This window comes from Amphibalanus amphitrite, unplaced genomic scaffold, assembly GCF_019059575.1.
Source record: "Amphibalanus amphitrite isolate SeventyFive unplaced genomic scaffold, NRLGWU_Aamphi_draft 001232F_arrow, whole genome shotgun sequence".
NCBI classification, from domain to species: Eukaryota; Metazoa; Arthropoda; class Thecostraca; order Balanomorpha; family Balanidae; genus Amphibalanus; species Amphibalanus amphitrite.
In genome coordinates, this window is record NW_024882725.1 from 106,411 (window position 1) to 124,269 (window position 17,859).

General features: G+C 49.1%; 1 protein-coding gene across 1 annotated transcript in view; it reads left to right on the top strand.

The window, feature by feature from the left end:
* Positions 1–1,755: 1,755 nt before the first annotated feature.
* Positions 1,756–17,859, top strand: part of LOC122371333 (single-minded homolog 2-like) — a 33,170-nt gene continuing 17,066 nt past the window's right edge. The window contains exon 1 of the mRNA XM_043347578.1: positions 1,756–1,887. The gene's annotated coding sequence lies outside the window, so the exon portion shown is untranslated. The remainder of the gene's footprint in view (positions 1,888–17,859) is intronic.

Consider the following 17,859-nt stretch of genomic DNA (forward strand, 5'->3'; position numbering starts at 1 on the left):
TTCAGCTCGTCAAGACGCATCGAATGATATACATGATGACCTCGAGGTCACGTGACCTGAGGTCAACCTTTGACCTTGACCTTTCGAGGTCAACATATATATCATTCGATGCGGATTGACGAGAGGATCACGATGATGCCCTTAGTTTGTTCCTATCTTGACTAATTCGAAAGTTATTCGAGAAAAACTCTCTCCATATTTAGCGCCGCCATTTTGACTTTTTCGACCCCTGTGACGTCATCTTTGACCTGACCTGAAAATGCCCTTAGTAAAAATTGTAGATCTTGACCGTGCGTATCCGATGCCGTTTACCGCTTGTCGCTATCTTGCTTCGTTCTCGAGATCTCAGGGGGGGGCGGTCATCCGCCCCCCCCCCCGTCGGTACTAAGTTGGCGCAGACCCCCGTCGGTGCGCGGGTTAATCAAAACATTCGAATCCAATTCTTGCATAAAAACGCTTATAAGGAGAGGAGAGAATTGTCAAAGGGCAATGAACACCGATGCTGAACTGCAGACACCGTGAGTAAATCACTGGAAGAACGGCCGCAAATACTCTTCACCGAATGCATCGCTTGAGCGACGCGGCGGGTGGAATTGCGCTTCGGGACCTTATGACACCACGGAGGCACTGGCAGTGAAGGTAGTCCCATTTCTGCAAATTAGATATGGTGATCAAGTACTTGCCGAAGGTTCTCCGGTACTTGCAGATCGCCTAAATGCTGCCAGCATTTCACTTTTCAGCAGTATCTCGTAGGACATAGACGCTCATACCCTCCGTTCCTGATTTTCTGAGAGTGACATCACTAGTGTTATTGCTTCCCTTTCTTTGTAACCGCTGAGGCCTGCAGGAGAGCCACACAGGCTTCCACCAGCGCAACTTCACCACGATGCGTGAAGGCGAATTTCTTTGTCATAGTATGCACATATGCATGCAAGTTGATGGGGAAGGCGTCGGCTGCTCGGGTGAAATTCAAAACGGCGAATAATGGCGAATCTAATGTTTAGCTTTACCAGAAACGCCGTATTCGGGAACAATGAGAAAAGCCATGGATTTTGCTTGGAGATCTACCCACATATCATAGGGCTTGCGATCCTTCTATGCTCTAATATTTTAGAAAATTTTGATTTCCCAAATGTTTTGCGAAAAACAAATCGTAGGGCTACAAAAAAGTTAAATAAACTAGGTAAAATATCAGGAAAATTAGGAAGGTCATATGGTCCCCCAGACAATCAAACCTGATTTACGCAGTAGGTAAGTACACACATACAACGATAGCCTGGGCTGTGCAGCGTGCAGCGGCAGCTGAAACGAACACTTGACACCTCGAACTACAAAGACCAGTAGCTCACAAAGGTGTTCATAAAGTCAGGGGTGGAGAGGGTGCAGGGCAGTCTGGGCCGCCGGAATGGCGGGCCGCTCAGCCCTTTGTGCACGGTGCTGCCATAAAGTCAGCGGCCCGGCGAAGGGAGCCGGGTCATAACGGAGGCCGCCGGCGGCCGGCGGAGGTCAGCCCGCCGACCCCGCTCGTAAAGTCGGCCGGCCAGGGCGCAGGTATGCTGTCGGTCCGCCGGTCCCGCACCGACTCCATTGGGCCGTCCGCCGCCGGTCTCCGCGCCAGCTCTGACTCTCATTGGTCGCCAGCCGGCGGTTAGCCCCACCTCGGCCGGCACCGACCAATGAGACGCTCTGTCGGCGGCGGCCCCGCCCCCGAGGTCTCGCAAATCCCCAGCCGCTATGCCGGCGGGCGCGCGGCCAGCCTCGGCCGAGCTCGTCGCTTTGTGTGCTCACGTGCCGCGTGCCAATCGCCCGCAGTCGCCGCGCGCCAGAAGTGCCTAATTAAAACCAGCCCAGATTAGCGGCGGCTCGACGCGGATTCGTGCTGAAGAGGTAAGTCGGCGGTTTGACCTGGGCTCACGGCACGGCCGAGCCGGGCGTGTCTCACGCACGGCCGCTCGTCGAGATGTGCCCGCGGCGCACGGCGACAGGCACGCGCCGCGCCGGACACGTCCCGACCCAACGGTCACGAAGGCACGGACGGCCGGTCGGTTCGTGACCCGCCGCCGGGCGCCGGCAGTGACAGGGGACCGGGCCGGCGGGCGAGGTGCGACTCCCGGCCGGGCGCCCCGTGTGACCTGCCGCCGGGCGCCGCCGGTGACCGGCGCCCCCGTGTGACCCGCCGCCGGTGACCGGCGCCCCCGTGTGACCTGATGCGCGGGCCGATCGCGCCCCTGTGCTGCCGCGGCCGCTGTGTCCGTGTGCTGGGATCCATGGATCCGCCCCGCGCGGCCCCGCCGTCCCCGTCGGTGGGTCACAGGCCAGGGAGGAGCACCAGCCCGGGTGAGAGGGCGGGATGGGCGACAAAGGCTCTGCTGGTGCATGTCAACACCACTGATGCGATTGTGCTTTGGTAGCGGTGCGTTGAACGTTGAACAGTTGTACCCACCCTCGGTACTGCCGGGTGCTGAAAAGTATTTGATGACCCAAGACTCTGGGTCAATGCCATCTTGTCGTTACATCAAAAGATTTTGAGGAGCTTTATTGTCTGAGACTTTATGACAGTTATGTTGGCCTTAGCTCTATCTAAATGCAATCTTTTGAATACCTACTCTAGCAATAGGTATGCAGCCTCTATGACAAGTGTGTTTGCTTCTCGCTTCAAATGGGCTAATTACACGCTGTGAAATTAGAGTCCGAATTTTCAACTTACCTCTTATCTTCGTCACACATTTTTAAATGAACTAAATTATAAACTGAGGCAATCGGTCAACGCTGTCATCCTGACATATTCGTAAACCTTACTCTTCGGCGGACATATTTCGAACAGCAATAGCTTTGCGAATGTAAAAGGTTATTTGAACATTACGGGAGCAGTTGAGTGACGTGACTTCAACATTCTTATATATAAACCAAGCAATATCAGGTCAATCAACCGAGCACAGACCGGCCCTAAAAGGTATTTTCCATTTAGAACATCGCCTTAGATAATACCTATATCTGACTGGCAAATCCAACGCTTGGAGCATTTGTTCCTCCGTGAAGTCCGAAATTGCCACCCATTAGTCGTTTTCTTCGCATAGGGGAGAGCGGGGAGAGTTGTATCATGTCCAAGTTGTATCAGGGCGAATTGTGCCAAACTTATCCAATGGATGGCGCTCGCGACACGACCAGCCGACGAGGTTTTCCGGGCGCCATCTTTCCCTGTTCCGTCTTGTGACTGAGTGGACTCGTCTCGAGGTGAGAGCCGATTTTATGTTTTTTTTAATGTCATTCTAAAAAAATAAGTTGCAAGAAAATGTGTGTTTTGGGCATTTAGATGTGCACGAATTTGAAAGATCTCCGTAGCGGTGGTGAGGGTAGGTTCTAAGGCTGCGTGAGTGAAAACGGATTTCTCCAGCTGTCCGCTGTTTTTGAGCACGAGGATGTTTTTCCAAGATGGCGGCCAGGTACATGTTGTATCAGAGCCGGGTGGGGTATGTTGTAACATGTATGTATGTATGTATGTATGGGTATGTTGCTTTTGATCGCGAAAGCTAAGCCCTGGCTCGCGTTTGTAGGTAGCTAGTCAATGCTCGTTCCATTTCGGCACAATGTGTTGGCTTCTTTGCTCTTAACGGGCCACTTTTGCGTCTAGTCTGTTGATGTTTCGTTCGGATTGCATTGACCTAAGTTTGGTCTAATAAAGTGAAGCCTTTGAGCATACCTATACATTGTATTAACCCCATTTATTGTTGTTGTTATGCTCAAAACCAGTAGCAAGCACACTCCTTGAAACGTGAAATAGTGATACAAATTACCCCACCATGTGATACAACTCACCCAAGCCATGGGGCAAGTTGTATCAAAAACATTGTTCTATTCGGCAGACTGTAGAAGAAAAACTGGTAGAGGTAGCGGAAAAGTTACTTTGCACAAAAAAGCAGAAGAATCAAGGAAGGGGATAGTATGGAAATAATGAGTTTATCACGGATAGTTACGAGGTTAGGGGTCTCGGAGTAAAAACTGATACAACCCACCCCACTCTCCCCTACAAAGCGAAATTAAACAGGTTTGCTTTAGACTGCTCATCAGCGCATAAGCCGGTACATGGAATCCGAATAATTTTTTAGATGTTGCAGATAGGGAACCACTTGTAAACGTTGTCCCCCGCAGCTTTCCAAAACAGCCTTCTGAATGCACCGATATTCTTCGACAGACGATTGGTAACAACGGTTCGCGATACCGGCCGATTTTACCGAGACGGCCTCCTTTCAATACAGAAAGCAGCCTGTGATTCGGACAAAACTAAATTGAGATACGAAATAAAACTTTACAATTTGGCCAATAATATCAATGATATTGTAAATACGTCGAACAAGCAACTTTGTATCCACAAAACCGCTCACACAAAGCAGCGTTTTCCTCGCATTAAACATAGCGGTGTTATATAATACTGAACGAGGCCGGTGTAAATAAATTTTCAAGACCGAGGTCCTAACTGAATTTTTGAACGAGGCCGAAGGCCGAGTTCAAAAATCAGTAAGGACTGAGGTCTTGACAATTTATCACCGGCCGAGTTTGGTATGTATTTTACTGTATGCCAACGATAAAACAATTCTCTAGACCGAAGCTCTTAGCGGTTTTTTGAACGAGGCCATCCGAAAATGTTGACTTGGTAATGCATTTTTGACCGTGGTCACGGTCACTTTGCTTACACCAGTTATTACCACACCCCTCAGGCTAATGTATTTGAATAGGCCAGGCATACAGTAATTGCGGGATGGTTACGGGGCAGCAATTAGACCTACAAACCAAAGAAAAATGTCAGTTTTTGGTAACACCTTGTCATCCAACGGAGAGCAGTAGTGGTGTATAATACATTTTACAATATATCCTCCATTAAGTGTGATCGCAGTGGTTGCATTCGTGTTCGAACACCGAAAGCAAAGCACATGGTGATCAAAAACCCGCGGTTATGACTTTTGAGTGCGTATGGCAAACGATATTTCTTTTCGATGCTCTCCTCATCTCCCTTATTATGGTGCGGCGTTTGCTAAGCATCGGTGGCGTGCAATTTCTAGAATTCTAATTATTTTGTAACCCAAATTGCAATGTTCTCATACCGATATTCCTATGATGCACAAGTGGTTGGGCTTAAACTTGATGTGAGAAGACGACACGTTGTGGTATTCGAGCAATTTGAATGTTTATAGGCCATCTAAGCATCTGTCCCTTAACTTAGTCAGGGTAAATATATTTCAAGGTAAAAAAAAAACATTTTCAATGTAAATATATTCTATGCTCAAGTAATATATAATTACACTTAGAATTTTACTTGAAATCAAATGTTCTTCTCTGTCATGACACCCATACATGCATGGACGAGGAATCTGTGTTTTTGCCAGAAGTATCAGTACCACTTTTTATGCTTCTGAATTAAATTCACGTGAAAAAGGCCAGTTATGACCGATTATGTGGAGCGAAACAAATATAATGTTTATTGGAGTAACGATTCCCCATCAACATATTTCTATGAGTATTTGAGCACAGTGCATATGAAAGTTTCTGACCATGATATGGGTGTGTAATCATGGCAGAACGATAAGGTGCAAAGTCTGTCTTCTGCTTGCTGTCTATCAAACTTTTATGTCCCAGAACCAGAAGAGCAAATTTCGCATATGGTAAGAATCATTCAGTGACCATTCCAATGACTTGAAACTTCAGCCGGTGGTTTCCATGACCATTTTCATTGCTCATACAATTGGCCAGCGGCAGCAGGAAGCCGCCACCGACAGCTGCTGTTGTGAAAGGCGCTGTGCCGCGGGCCGGGTGTAGCCAATGGCGGTCGCGGTGCGGAGTGCATGCTAATCGTGCCCTGCGCTCCCAGCCACCGCCGTCTCTGGCCGCGCACCTGTACGGCGCCGGCGTGTCTGTGACCAATGCGGCGCACCAGCGCGGCGGCGCGCTGACGGTCGCGGGAACCGCCGCCGCCGCAGCCGCCGTCCAGCACTGCACGAGGAAACAGGAAGCGGGCAAAGGAAGAGTAAAGTCCTTGAATGGGTGGTGCCTGATCGTTTTCTTAGAACGATTTGTTATGTGGGACACTGGACGATCTAAAGTAGGTACTTTGGTCACACATGTCCCCAACAAATGTGAAACATCGATGGCAAAAACGCGACAATCGTATACAAAAAGAAAACATCGTTGAGTAGTAAATAGCATTGCAAAAACGGTTTTACTTTCTTATGCATGTTTGATGGCTGTTGTGAAACGTGTTGTATTATGTTGTATTGTGTTGTAAAGGATTAATGACCCCTAAAGTAGCGTGTATAATTTTATAGATATGATGTATGTTCACAATTAACCCGCGCCCAGATGGGGTCTGCCGAGCAACGCGGTCTGATGGGGGGGGGGGCATTTTGCCCCCCCCCCCTCAGATCTCGAGAACCACGCAACATAGCGACAAGCGGTAAACGGTGTTGGATAGCCCCAACGGGGAACTACCTTGTGACCCAATTTCATTGACCTCGGTCAAACCGATGACGTCACAGGTCAGGTCAAAGGTCGAATTTTCACCGTTTACAGGCATTTCAAGAAATGCGTTGTAAAATCGTGTAAAATGCATTTCATTGAAAATCATCGATGGGGAAATGTTCTTCAAACACATATTTTGCTATTTGAGGTCACTGATACCAGGTCAGGTCACAGAGGTCAGGTCACTGGGGGGTCACAATATGAAAGTGTCGTGTGATACATGTTTTATGGTCCATTTTACATGACAAATGCGATTATGTGGGTCAGACAGACTTCAAGGCCAGCTTAGGTCAAGGTCAGGTCAAGGTCAGGTCAAGGTCAGGTCAAATTAGGTCAAATTTCAAAGTTGATATTTTTGCATAAAATGGGTATCGATTCGATGCAGCTCGTCACGGGGAGTTCAATGGTGGTCTCCGTTTTGCGCTACGAGGTCTAGAATTGCTAAAAATTGAGTTCAAAAATTTGACGTCATCAATTTTTAACAGTTTTTTCGCTATAACTTGGCCAAAAAAAGAGGTATCGATCTAAAATTTGGTATGTATATCGAAGAGCGCAGGGACTATCACATTTATTCCGGTTTTTTCGAAATTCGAAAAAAAAATTGGAAATTTTTTGAGTTTTTCTAAAAAAAAAATCATTTTTTTTTTATTTTTGGGGGTCAAAATCCAAAAATTTTGAAAATCCGAGATAGCAGTTTTGTAGCGCCGTCTTTTCTCTACACAACCACATAAAGAACTTTAAAATTGCTTGTTAACTGTAGAATTGGTGAGCGTTTCAAGATGTCATGTTTTTTGCTCATTTTTACTCGAACATGACCTCAGTTTGACCTCAATAACTCCTGACCTGAGGTGACCTGTGACTTGAAATTTTGTGTGAAGGTGTCAAATTGATGTCCGGTAAGGTACCCAAAATTTGGCGGCGCTGCGCGCCGCAGTTTTCTCGCTATTTAAGAAAAACCACAGGGGGGGCCAAAATGGCCCCCCCATCAGGGCGCGGGTTAACCCGCGCCGTGCTGGTGGCCTGAACTTTCCGCCGAGTGCTGGGGGGGGCGTTTTCACGCCCCCCCCCGTCTAACTCGGCTCCTGGGCCACGTAGCGACACGCGGTAAGCGGCAATCGAAAGAGCGTCAAAAATAAGGACGAAAACACTTCGGTCATTTTTTGGGTCAGGTCAAAGGTCAGGTCACCAGAGGTCACCAAAGGTAAAATGTTGACTATTTCAACATTTTGGAAACTGCCAACGGCTATCTCGGGAACCAATAGAGCTACAGCGCCGCGGAAAACCGCATTCGATAGCCCTTTTACAGACCTTTCTGAGTATTGTTCTCAGATTTGACCTCAGGTCAACGGTTTAGGCTCCAGAGGGCAAAAACTCCAAAAATAGCCGTTTTTACGAAAAACGTTTTTTCGTCAATAACTTTTGACTCATAAGCGCCATGACATTACTTTTGCCAGTATCGTGTTCCTCTCGTTGAGACGCGTCGAATGAACTATTTGTTGACCTTGAAAGGTCATTTTGAAAATTTGACCTCAGGTCAAGGTCATGACCTGACCGAAAAGGGTCATGTTGCATATCAGTCGATCCGTATCGTCGAGCTGAACACATCTGACGTGTTTTCACCGCTCTAGCACGTCTCTATCAAAAGTTATAGCCAAAAAACTGCTGGCGACCGTTCATGACCTGAGATGACCTCAGGGGCACACAGAGGGGTCACAGGTGCATTTTTCCTATTCAGTGTGTCATGTTTACCTATGAACCGATGTTTGAGAGCGTTTTGAACGATATTCGTCCAAAAGAGGCGCATTTCAATTTTCTCCCATTGACTTATAATGGAGAGGTCGCAAAATTGACCTGACCTTAGGTCACAGATATCAAAAATCCGAGATATACATTTTATACATACTGTTACTCATATCAATCGCTGAAAGTTTCAAAGTGATCGTTCAGTCGGTGTAGCTATAGCGAGCCTTTGAACTTTTTCTGAGGTAAGGTCACTTGACGTGACCTGGTGACCTGACCTTGAACGGCCTAGGTCTGAAATTTTCACAACATGTGCGGAAATGATGTAGGAACACGTGTACCAAAAACGGCGGCGCTGCGCGCCGCCGTTTTTGAGATATTCGCGAAAAACCTGAGGGGGGGGCGTAAAAACGCCCCCCCCCCAGCACGGCGCGGGTTAATATACCTACAAGAGCACAGTGTTCCTTAGTTCCTTAGTTCCGGGCAGTCGACTACATGCCGTGATATGGGGGATGAATATTTAGGGGCATGTGGATCAAATATAACCTTACAAGTCACAACTCACCTTTTAAGTTTGATTGATCCACGGGTGTAAGTACTGTGGCGCGTCGGCCTGCTCAACTGTCTGGTGAGCTGATCCGGTGAGCGGTGAGTCATCTCACTCAGCACCCAGCAGACGCCCGTCCGATACCCGTACCGGACCCCTCTGACTCCAGTACATATACATTCCAGTCATACCTGAGTGACAGAGCATCGTATACGGTGTAATAGTGGAGGTGAAAACTGAAAACTGACTGAAAACCGCCCTGAGCATGGGATATGGCAATAAGAGGGCTCAAGGTGTTTGCCTCAGGCATCAAGTTACAATTTTACCGTCATTCTGATACCTAAAATATTGATAGAAAAGTTTCCTATATCAAAACAGTAAGCCAGTTTCTAGTAGGTAAATGTCTTATGAATGCACTGTGAGGCATAAAAACGTGTGATCAGGGAGGTCGGTTTGAAATTTTTCAACTTCCAGTACACATGAGATGCCCAAGTGCACGCATAGTTATTCGTAGCTATGCTCGCCAGGCCAGGGGATTTATATGTTTTAAAAAGTTGGTATCCGATTGACAGATCTGATTGGGCAGAGCCTCTGCTAGAATGTACGGATGGTAAATATATTCCAATAACCAAGCATCGTTGCTGGTTATTTTGTAAACAAGAAAAGAAAATACCTTTGTTGTTATACCTACCTAAACATTCGAAAACTAAATGCCATATATTACATTTACTTAATTGTAGACGAGTAGCCATTTAATGACTCTCATTTGTAGGACCAGCGCGAGCGGCCGGGTGTCGCCGTTTCCGGCAGGTGTACCTATGTTTTGATGCCGGTGATAGTGCTCGATTGGGTGTGTAACTATCCGAAGGTCACATAACACCGCGATCATCAGTAGCTGTATCTGTCCTGGGCTGGCCGCTCGGATACCGGGTCGCACGTGTCACGGCCGGGCCGTGCGGTCGGGCACCTGCCCCCGTGTCGGCACGTGTCCGTCGCACCTGGCGACAGTCACTCAGTCCGTCAGCAGGCACATGACCAGGTGCGTTGACGACTGTCAGATGACAGGAGGTGTTCCGCAACCGGGTCACCGGCCGCCACCACTGGGTTAGGTAACTGGGTCATGATAGAGAGAAAGAAATAGAGAGAGAGAAAGAAAGAGAGAGAGAGAGAAAGAGAGAGAGAGAGAGAAAGAGAAAGAGAGAGAGAGAGAGAGAGAGAAAGAGAGAAGAGAGAAAGATAGAGAGAGGTGACCTCATATATTTTTTTTTTTTACTTAACTGTCACAAAAGAAGAGACGCTCAATCAAGCCGATGGCTGATTTCGCTATCTCTCACCCACCCACCCAGGTAGTCATTCCCAGACAGCGTTACCTACCAAGTACCAGGTGCTCTCGGTCGCCCTCGTTTCGTACCATGGCCGAGCTGGCTCCGTTACTAGCTGTGGGCCCTTCTACCCCCCCCCCCCGTGCCGGAGGTGTCGGCTGTCTGGGGAGGGGTACGGGGACGGGGCAGGGGGCCCTCCAGACGGTGAGCTGCAAGGCGACACCACCGCCGGCTCCGGAGCGACAATGAAAAACGAGCGCCGGCTCGTTTGGAGCCGAGGCCGCGGGCGGTGCGGCCTGAGATGGCCAGTTCTGTGGCGAAATAGGGCGCCCAATGGCGGCGGGCCCACCTCCGTAATGTGAGCAGCACCGCTGGCTGACGCGTCTGCGGCTGGGGCAGCTGTACTGAGATCAACCCTTCCCTGGCGGTTGCCTTAGGCATGCCGGGAAGACTAAATTAAAAAAAAAAATAGCGCTACCTGTATGCAGTTGTGCGTGCACTGCACCGGTGGTGACGGCTGGTGCCCGTGGTGTCACTTGTGCCTCTGGTGTGATGGCATTCCTCAGTCACGATGTGGAAGCGAAGCGGTTATAAAAATCATGCTTCCCGACTCGGGTTGGCCGAGTGACAAGATTTGGGTATAGTCATTAGTCAATGAAATTAGCACAAAATGTGTCATGTGCTTGCCTGATCCAGGCTCGCGCAAATATACGCTGGGTGCAGTGCCGCCGAGTCCATTTTAGGCATAGGTAAACAGCTGGGAGAAACAAAATATGCTCGCTTACAACGCAAAGCGTTCAGGAATATTGCTGTGTTTAATAGCGACACAGTTGCATGTGTGGATGACCATTAACCAGTGACCACCAGGGTTTCTAACTCAGCCATAATAGGTGACCATATTGGGGTCAGGCAGAATAAGCAAGAATGGCATGCAAAGACCCGATGGAATAAGGGTGTCCGTGCAGACCATGCAAAATGACATTGGTCATGGGACCTGTTGATGGTGTGGCAGTCTGGTCTGGTCTAAGAATGAATGACAATAAAGCATTAAAGAATTGTCATTATTGTGTAGGGAGACTTATGGCTAAAGCAGAAGCGCTTTGTGGACACGTGACAACCAGTTTTTTATGACGCAACATTAAAATCACAGGTGTAGAATGAAACTTTTTTCATAATCCAAATTATCTAATGGGAAAATACAAAATAATCCAGCAATCAAATCACACTAATTTCTTACTACTCCCACATGATGTGAGACAACTTGAACTGCCTCTCCTTGCGAATTTTAGATTGATGCACTGTGTCAGATGTCACTCCGATATCATAGCCATGGAAAAAAACACGTCTACAAATCCACCGTCTGACTGTAACTGCTGTCACTCCGTGGCTGACTCGGCCCTCTGGACCAGCCCCGCTGAGTCGGATGTCGGTCGGCCGGTCGCCAGACAGCGTGACTGGCTCACACAACTCTCCAACTCGGGAAACCGATGGGTTTCCGCGGCACACGGCGGTGACGCGCGCAGGAAACGCGTCACCGGCCCGCCGCCCCACGGCAGCGTGGGGGGCGGCCGCCGCCGGACCATCCATCTTCCGTGCAGGCGCAGCCGGCCGGGCGCCGGGTCTGTCGCCGCCGCGCCGCCCACGCCGCATACCGGCCGCCATTGTGCGCCGCGCCATCAGCGAATAATCGCGCCGATTAGTGGCGCGGGCGGCGATCGGCGGCGCGGGCGGGTTGCACCGAGCGGCCGCTCTCACAATGCCGCCGTCCGGTGCTGAATGACCGCGGAAGGGGTAATGGTTTCGCGCTGACCAGTCTCGTTCCGGGCGCTAATTGTGTCGCTGGGACCAGTCGGAATGCGCCGGGCGCTCGGACCGTGTTTGCCGGCCGAGGGGCGGTGTCGTGGGCACCTGATGACGGATATCATCATTGTTAGGTGAGGGAGGACGGGCACCTGTTGGGATCAGCACGCCAACACCGAGACTAAAACGGTGCCAGCGACTCCGTCAGGGTGAGAATGGGCCGACCCTCTTGGTCACCGTTCCGGTAATAAACACTCTGAATGGGTAATCGATCATGAAACGAAACGGCTTGCTGCGCGAGTGCGAAATGAGAAGTATGCTTTCACCTTTCTACCTTCCTTGAACATCTGAGTTTCCCTAGTCGAAAGGGGTGACCATTTAGCCCTATCATTTTTCTTCCGTGGCCAGGGGTAGGTTAGTCTTCCCCATCTCCCCCAACGAGCTGGTAATATCCCTCAATTCGGTGTCCCATTAACCCTAGAACGCCTAGGGGGGGGGGGGTTGTATCAACCCCCCCCCCTGAGGTTTTTTCGAAGTGCACGCTAAACGGCTTGTCGTAGCGGGCTGAAATTTTCAATACCCTCTGGGGCAACCTTTGCGCATCTTTTGCCGAAAAAAAATTGATCGGGTCATGTCAGGTCACGGAGTTATGACGTCATAAGAGGTACAGCCTCCGGCCGGATTTTCACAAACTGAGTGCCAACGCCCGAGGTTTCCTGCCGGTGGTACGGACATCGGTTGATGGATCGTGATGAAACTTCCTATGCATGTTGGGGCAAGTATTGGCTATCATATGGTATAAGAAATTTGACCGGGTCAGGTCAGGTCACGGAGCTATGACGTCACAAGAGGAACAGCGTCCGGTACTATTTTTGAAAAGCGCCCGAACCACTATTTTGCTAATTCTTGTCACCTCAATGGGAATATGCAGCAATATTAGCTTCTATAGGGAGCAAATGGACCTCCCAAATCCAAAAATACAATCAGATTTCAAAAATTTAAATTTTGATTTTTCGAATTTCTGCCGCCGACTGTGACCTTGCCGACTTCCGGCGCTCCCAACGCGCCATTTTTAGAGCTAGGGAAACGAAATACATACCAAACGATAGAGAATTGATCAAGGAACACGATAGTGAAGGTTTCATGTCGATATCTCCCACCGTTTTGCCGCAATCGCCGCCGAAAGTTGAAAAAATCTATTTTTCCGAAAATTTGACCTTTGACCGGTCAAAAGTAGGTCAAATGTTGACTTAGGACCAAAAAATATACCACCAATCGCGAGATCTCGTTGAGAGCAATCCGTTGGTTTTTTTCCGCTAAGCTCTACGACCTTCCGTTTCGAAACGCCGGGGGGGGTCGTAACAACCCCCCCCCCCCTGGTCGTTCGTGTTATGAGAAATGGCCTGGTCGTGCGAGGGTTAATAAAATATCACCAGACAACAACCCTGCTCGGAGGGCTCATTGTGAAAAAAATTGTTATTATTCTACTAGCATGTGTTTGATCAAAGATAAAAGTAATACTACTTACTACTGGTAGGTATCTGTGGTTTGATGTAAGTAGCATTCAGAGGTATCATGCGGTAAAAGCAAGCCGCTGAGGATGTGCAAAGATTTTCTTATTCTAAATATTTGTGCATAGGTATATTATCCTGCAATAATTGGTCAAGGGCGGATGTTGTCAAGGAGGCCGGTCACCTAAGAGTATTTTTAATTTTGAAATTAATTAGGCATTACCTGCTCGATGCTTGCTTTGGTTTCTCTTCTCGTTCACGTGCATAGCTCGTTGCCTTTGACCATGATAACCAGGGTGAATTGCCAAAGGATTTTGACTATCGTAAGCTGGTTTTCAGTCACAACAGCTTAGTGAACATGTCAACAAACAGCTTGTTTGTTGTTTCAGTCTGCAGTTCGCAGCCCACTGCAGCCCTGCTCAGTGTACAGCCACTCTGCTGTAACATAGGGCTGTGTTTGACTTCTGGTTGCTCAACATTTACATAGGCCGGAAAGAAACGTTAGAGCGTACTTATGAAAAACAAAATGCATAGACAATATCTCTTCTGCAAGCACTATTACAATATGCTGGAAAATACGTAGAACTGAAGTCTTTCAGAAATCAGATTCGCTCATCTACTACACTTTCGCTGTGCTTTCGCCGGCGATTCCAATATTTCACACGGTGACGCGTCCTGCCGTCGCATCCAACCCAAACAGATCGTCGCGCCGGCCGGTGGTGCGCGGCCTCGGAGGGCGTTTTTCGCCGGCGCCTCTCCGCCGCATACACCGCTGACAAATGGCTCGGCAAGCGACACGGAGCGGCCAACCCAAACAGACCGGCCGTCGGATTGAGCGCGCCGATGATGGAGCCCATTTCCCGGGTGGCGGCGGCAGTTTGTCATCGCCGGCCGGGCGTGGCCCGGCCGGCTCACGAATTCTGACCGAGTCCCGGCCGAATTCAGCCTGAGTAAGGGAGAGCGGGGCGATTTGGCCGCCTTTTTGTAAAAACGATATTTTGAGAAAACCAGTGCGCGTTTGGTCGATTTCTCCATGGAGGGGTGTGGGGCGTTCAATTGTTGTTCCGGCCTGTTACTTGCATCATTCCGGGACACCTCGTTTCGGTAGTAATTAACCGTTCTTTCAAAGACTGCACGGCGGCCAAGTGACCCCGGTACCGGGGTCATTTGGCCGGGGGAGTGGGGTCATTTGGCCGGGCATGTGATTCAGAGATATACCCATTACAGAGCTGAGGCAACCTGAAATATTGACGCCCCAGATTGTGCTTAACTCATGAATTCTGGATTGACTCGACGCATGACTGATGTGACGATTCAGATGCCCCAATGCTGACACAAATGATTAGCATCGTATTCGTGACTCATCTTTGATTCGCCTGAAATCCTTAATTTTTCAAAGGACTAGGCTTACACTCGATTCATTTGAATCAGTGCGAGTGAGGAGCCACATTTGATTTACGAGCTTACGACTCATGAGTTGAGCACTGCCCAGTGATAACAACAGCCAACTGTAATGGCTGCCAAATCGTAGATTGCTATAGACAACAATCGCACTGCAAAAAGTCCTTTGTGCACGAGTTGTTTGTTTATTTCAAACTCTGTCGTAAACACGAAATAAAAACGATTCTAGCAGGCCCCGTCTTCGACCCAGTACTTCAGATCACATCCACTATAAAATACGGTCCCGACGACATGGACACATGTCCAGTCATCACTGCGCTTCACTGTTTTTCACCTTCGCGCCCCTGTTTCTTCGACGGTCCAGCTCCCGACGTTCGATGGTTCGACTCTGGGCTTCCGACAAGCAACTAAGACACGGCGACAGCAGGCGGCTGGAGCACGGCCGCGGCAGGCAGCTGGAGCACGGCCGGCCCCGGGGCTGGCGGCTGGAGCACAGCCGCGGCAGGCGGCTGGAGCACGGCCGGGGCCGCGGCGTGCTGATCTGCCGTCGCTGGGGCGACGACCGGTGCGAAGACCGCCGTCGGCGCAGTCTTCGTCGTCGAAGATATCCCGGTATAGCGGGATATCCCGGCCGCTTCGAATCCCTTAAGGATGTTCTTCCGCGTGAAGGTGGCGTTTAAGGCACGACGAAAAATCGACGCCACCTGGTAGAGGTCGATGTGACGTCCCGGGTTCGCCATCTGTCGCCGGGTGCCGAAAGCCAATCAGCGGACACCTTGGTTAGGTCGTCCCTTGCATTTAGACTGCGCCGCATTACCATCCTCAGCGGCAGAACTTAGCGCAGCGCGTCGCTCGCAGACTAGGCAAAAAATCAACTGAGTCGCTGGGCGGTCAATTCGCCCCGTATGGGGCGGCCAATTTACCCCAATATGACATTTTTAGGAAAAGGGTTCCGCAGACAATCAAAAATTGTTACTTAAACTTGCAAAAGGGTCAGACAGCTCCCTGAATCACCAGATTGTTCTACCAATAGAGTTAAAATTTTGATGTCACCCAAATAAGGGACACCATGCAACTTTTCGTAAAGAAGAAAAAGTTACGATTTTTAGCCAAAATTCAAATATCGTTGGCTTTACAAAAAACTGGGCGTCGCCGAGTTTCCTTAGTTTCTTTCCAAAGTAGTTTTTATGACGGCGGATGGTGCCATATTAACCCTCGCCCTGGCAGGGGGGGGGGTCGATGCGACCCCCCCCTAAGGTTTTTCAAAGATAGCGTAAAAACGGCGGCGCGCAGCGCCGCCAAATTTGGCACAGCTTATGGGGCAACCTTTTTACACATAACCTGAAAATTCCAGGTCCAGGTGACCTTGGGTCAGGTCACCAGTTCAGAAAAACCGGTACAAGGTCATGGTCAAATCTCAATTTTCTTTTTGCACCTGTCCAACGCACAGTTTTGGACTGATTTCCTTCAAACTTTCAGGATGTGCTAAGTTTACCGAGTTGTATAACATATAGTCCGGCTTTTTTGAGGTCACTGACCTGAGGTCAGTTAGAGGTCATTACGTCGTAATGTTAAGCCTATGGGAAAATACTAAATTCGGAAAATACTGGAGATATCCGCTTTGTTCTATCACTTTTGTGCTTTGAAACTACAGTACTTAACAGCAGGTCACTTGGTGCTTCTTTGTTTGGTGTTCTTATCCATGGGTCAGGTCAAATGAGGTCAACTGAGGTCAAATGACGTTTTTGCCAATAACTTGGCACATAATGACGCTAGAGCTTAAAAAATGGTATCATTGTGTTCCTGGTGATCAGCCGAATCGAATGATATACGATATGATGCAATTTGGTTAACTTGAACTTAATTTACTAATTTAAGTTTACTTAAAATTTAAGAAAAACTTTAAGTACACTTAAGCAAGCTAACAAGTATATCATTCGACGCGCCTTGACGTGCTGAGTTCACTGGTGCTTTTCATTTTGCTCTATCTTAATTAGATCAAAAGTTATAAGCGAAAAACTTTTGACCTGTTTTTAGCGAAATTTTTACATTTATACCCCCAAAACCCCCCTAAATATTGACCTAGAGCAACCAAATTTGCACAGGGGCGAGAACTCCAGGGGGCCCACCTACCTACCAAATTTGGTGTTTCTAGGTGCCATAGGAGCCAATCGCGAGGGGGGGTCACATCGACCCCCCCCCCCCCTGCCAGGCCGTGTTATGAAAAATGCCCTGCCAGGGCGAGGGTTAAAAAATAATCGCTCGGGACCGTCAAAACGCGTAGACATCGGGCGGCCAAAGTGACCCGGGCGGCCAAATGACCCCGCTCTCCCCTACTTATTGTCCGAATCCTAGCCGATTCTTGTCCGAATCCTGAATCCTGCGCCTATGCCTGAATCTTGCGGGACAAATATCTGCCCCCGTACAGAGCATCGGGGAAACTTTTTCTGGCGTTATAATTACTCACTAACAGGAATCCTGTTGGCAGAGTGAGGCGTCATATACCAATTGATCTTGGATACTCTCGCCTTATAGAAAGTTGCGAAAGATATTTGAATCTTTCGCTGCTCGAACGTATTATATGAAATGGATTGCGACAGGACTTCTCATTTCATACCTGAAACCCCTCAGATGATCTTACTCCTTGGGATGACGTTATCCGCGTTTACTGTTTGAACTACGCACCCCTCACTACCATCCGTTAATGTGTTTGACAAAGTGCTAATGCAAGGCCATAGACTGAGCTTACGGAACAATAAATCAATCCCAGTAGCGCACCATAACGAAATTGAAACGAGAAAGAACTGCTCGGTGGGATTTCTGGGGGTGAACTATGAAACATCACCGAGCTGGAGAGTAAAAACCGCAAAATGAGCCGGCCGCTTAGCACCGCAGTTGGCGCAGTTCACTCTGCCGTTGAGCTGTTCCCGACCGGCTCTCCTACCTCTCCCCAAGATTGCCGACTCCCCCTCTCCCTCTCCCGCGCCGAGTGACGGCACTAGTTCGCCTCTCCGCCGGCCGGGCCCGC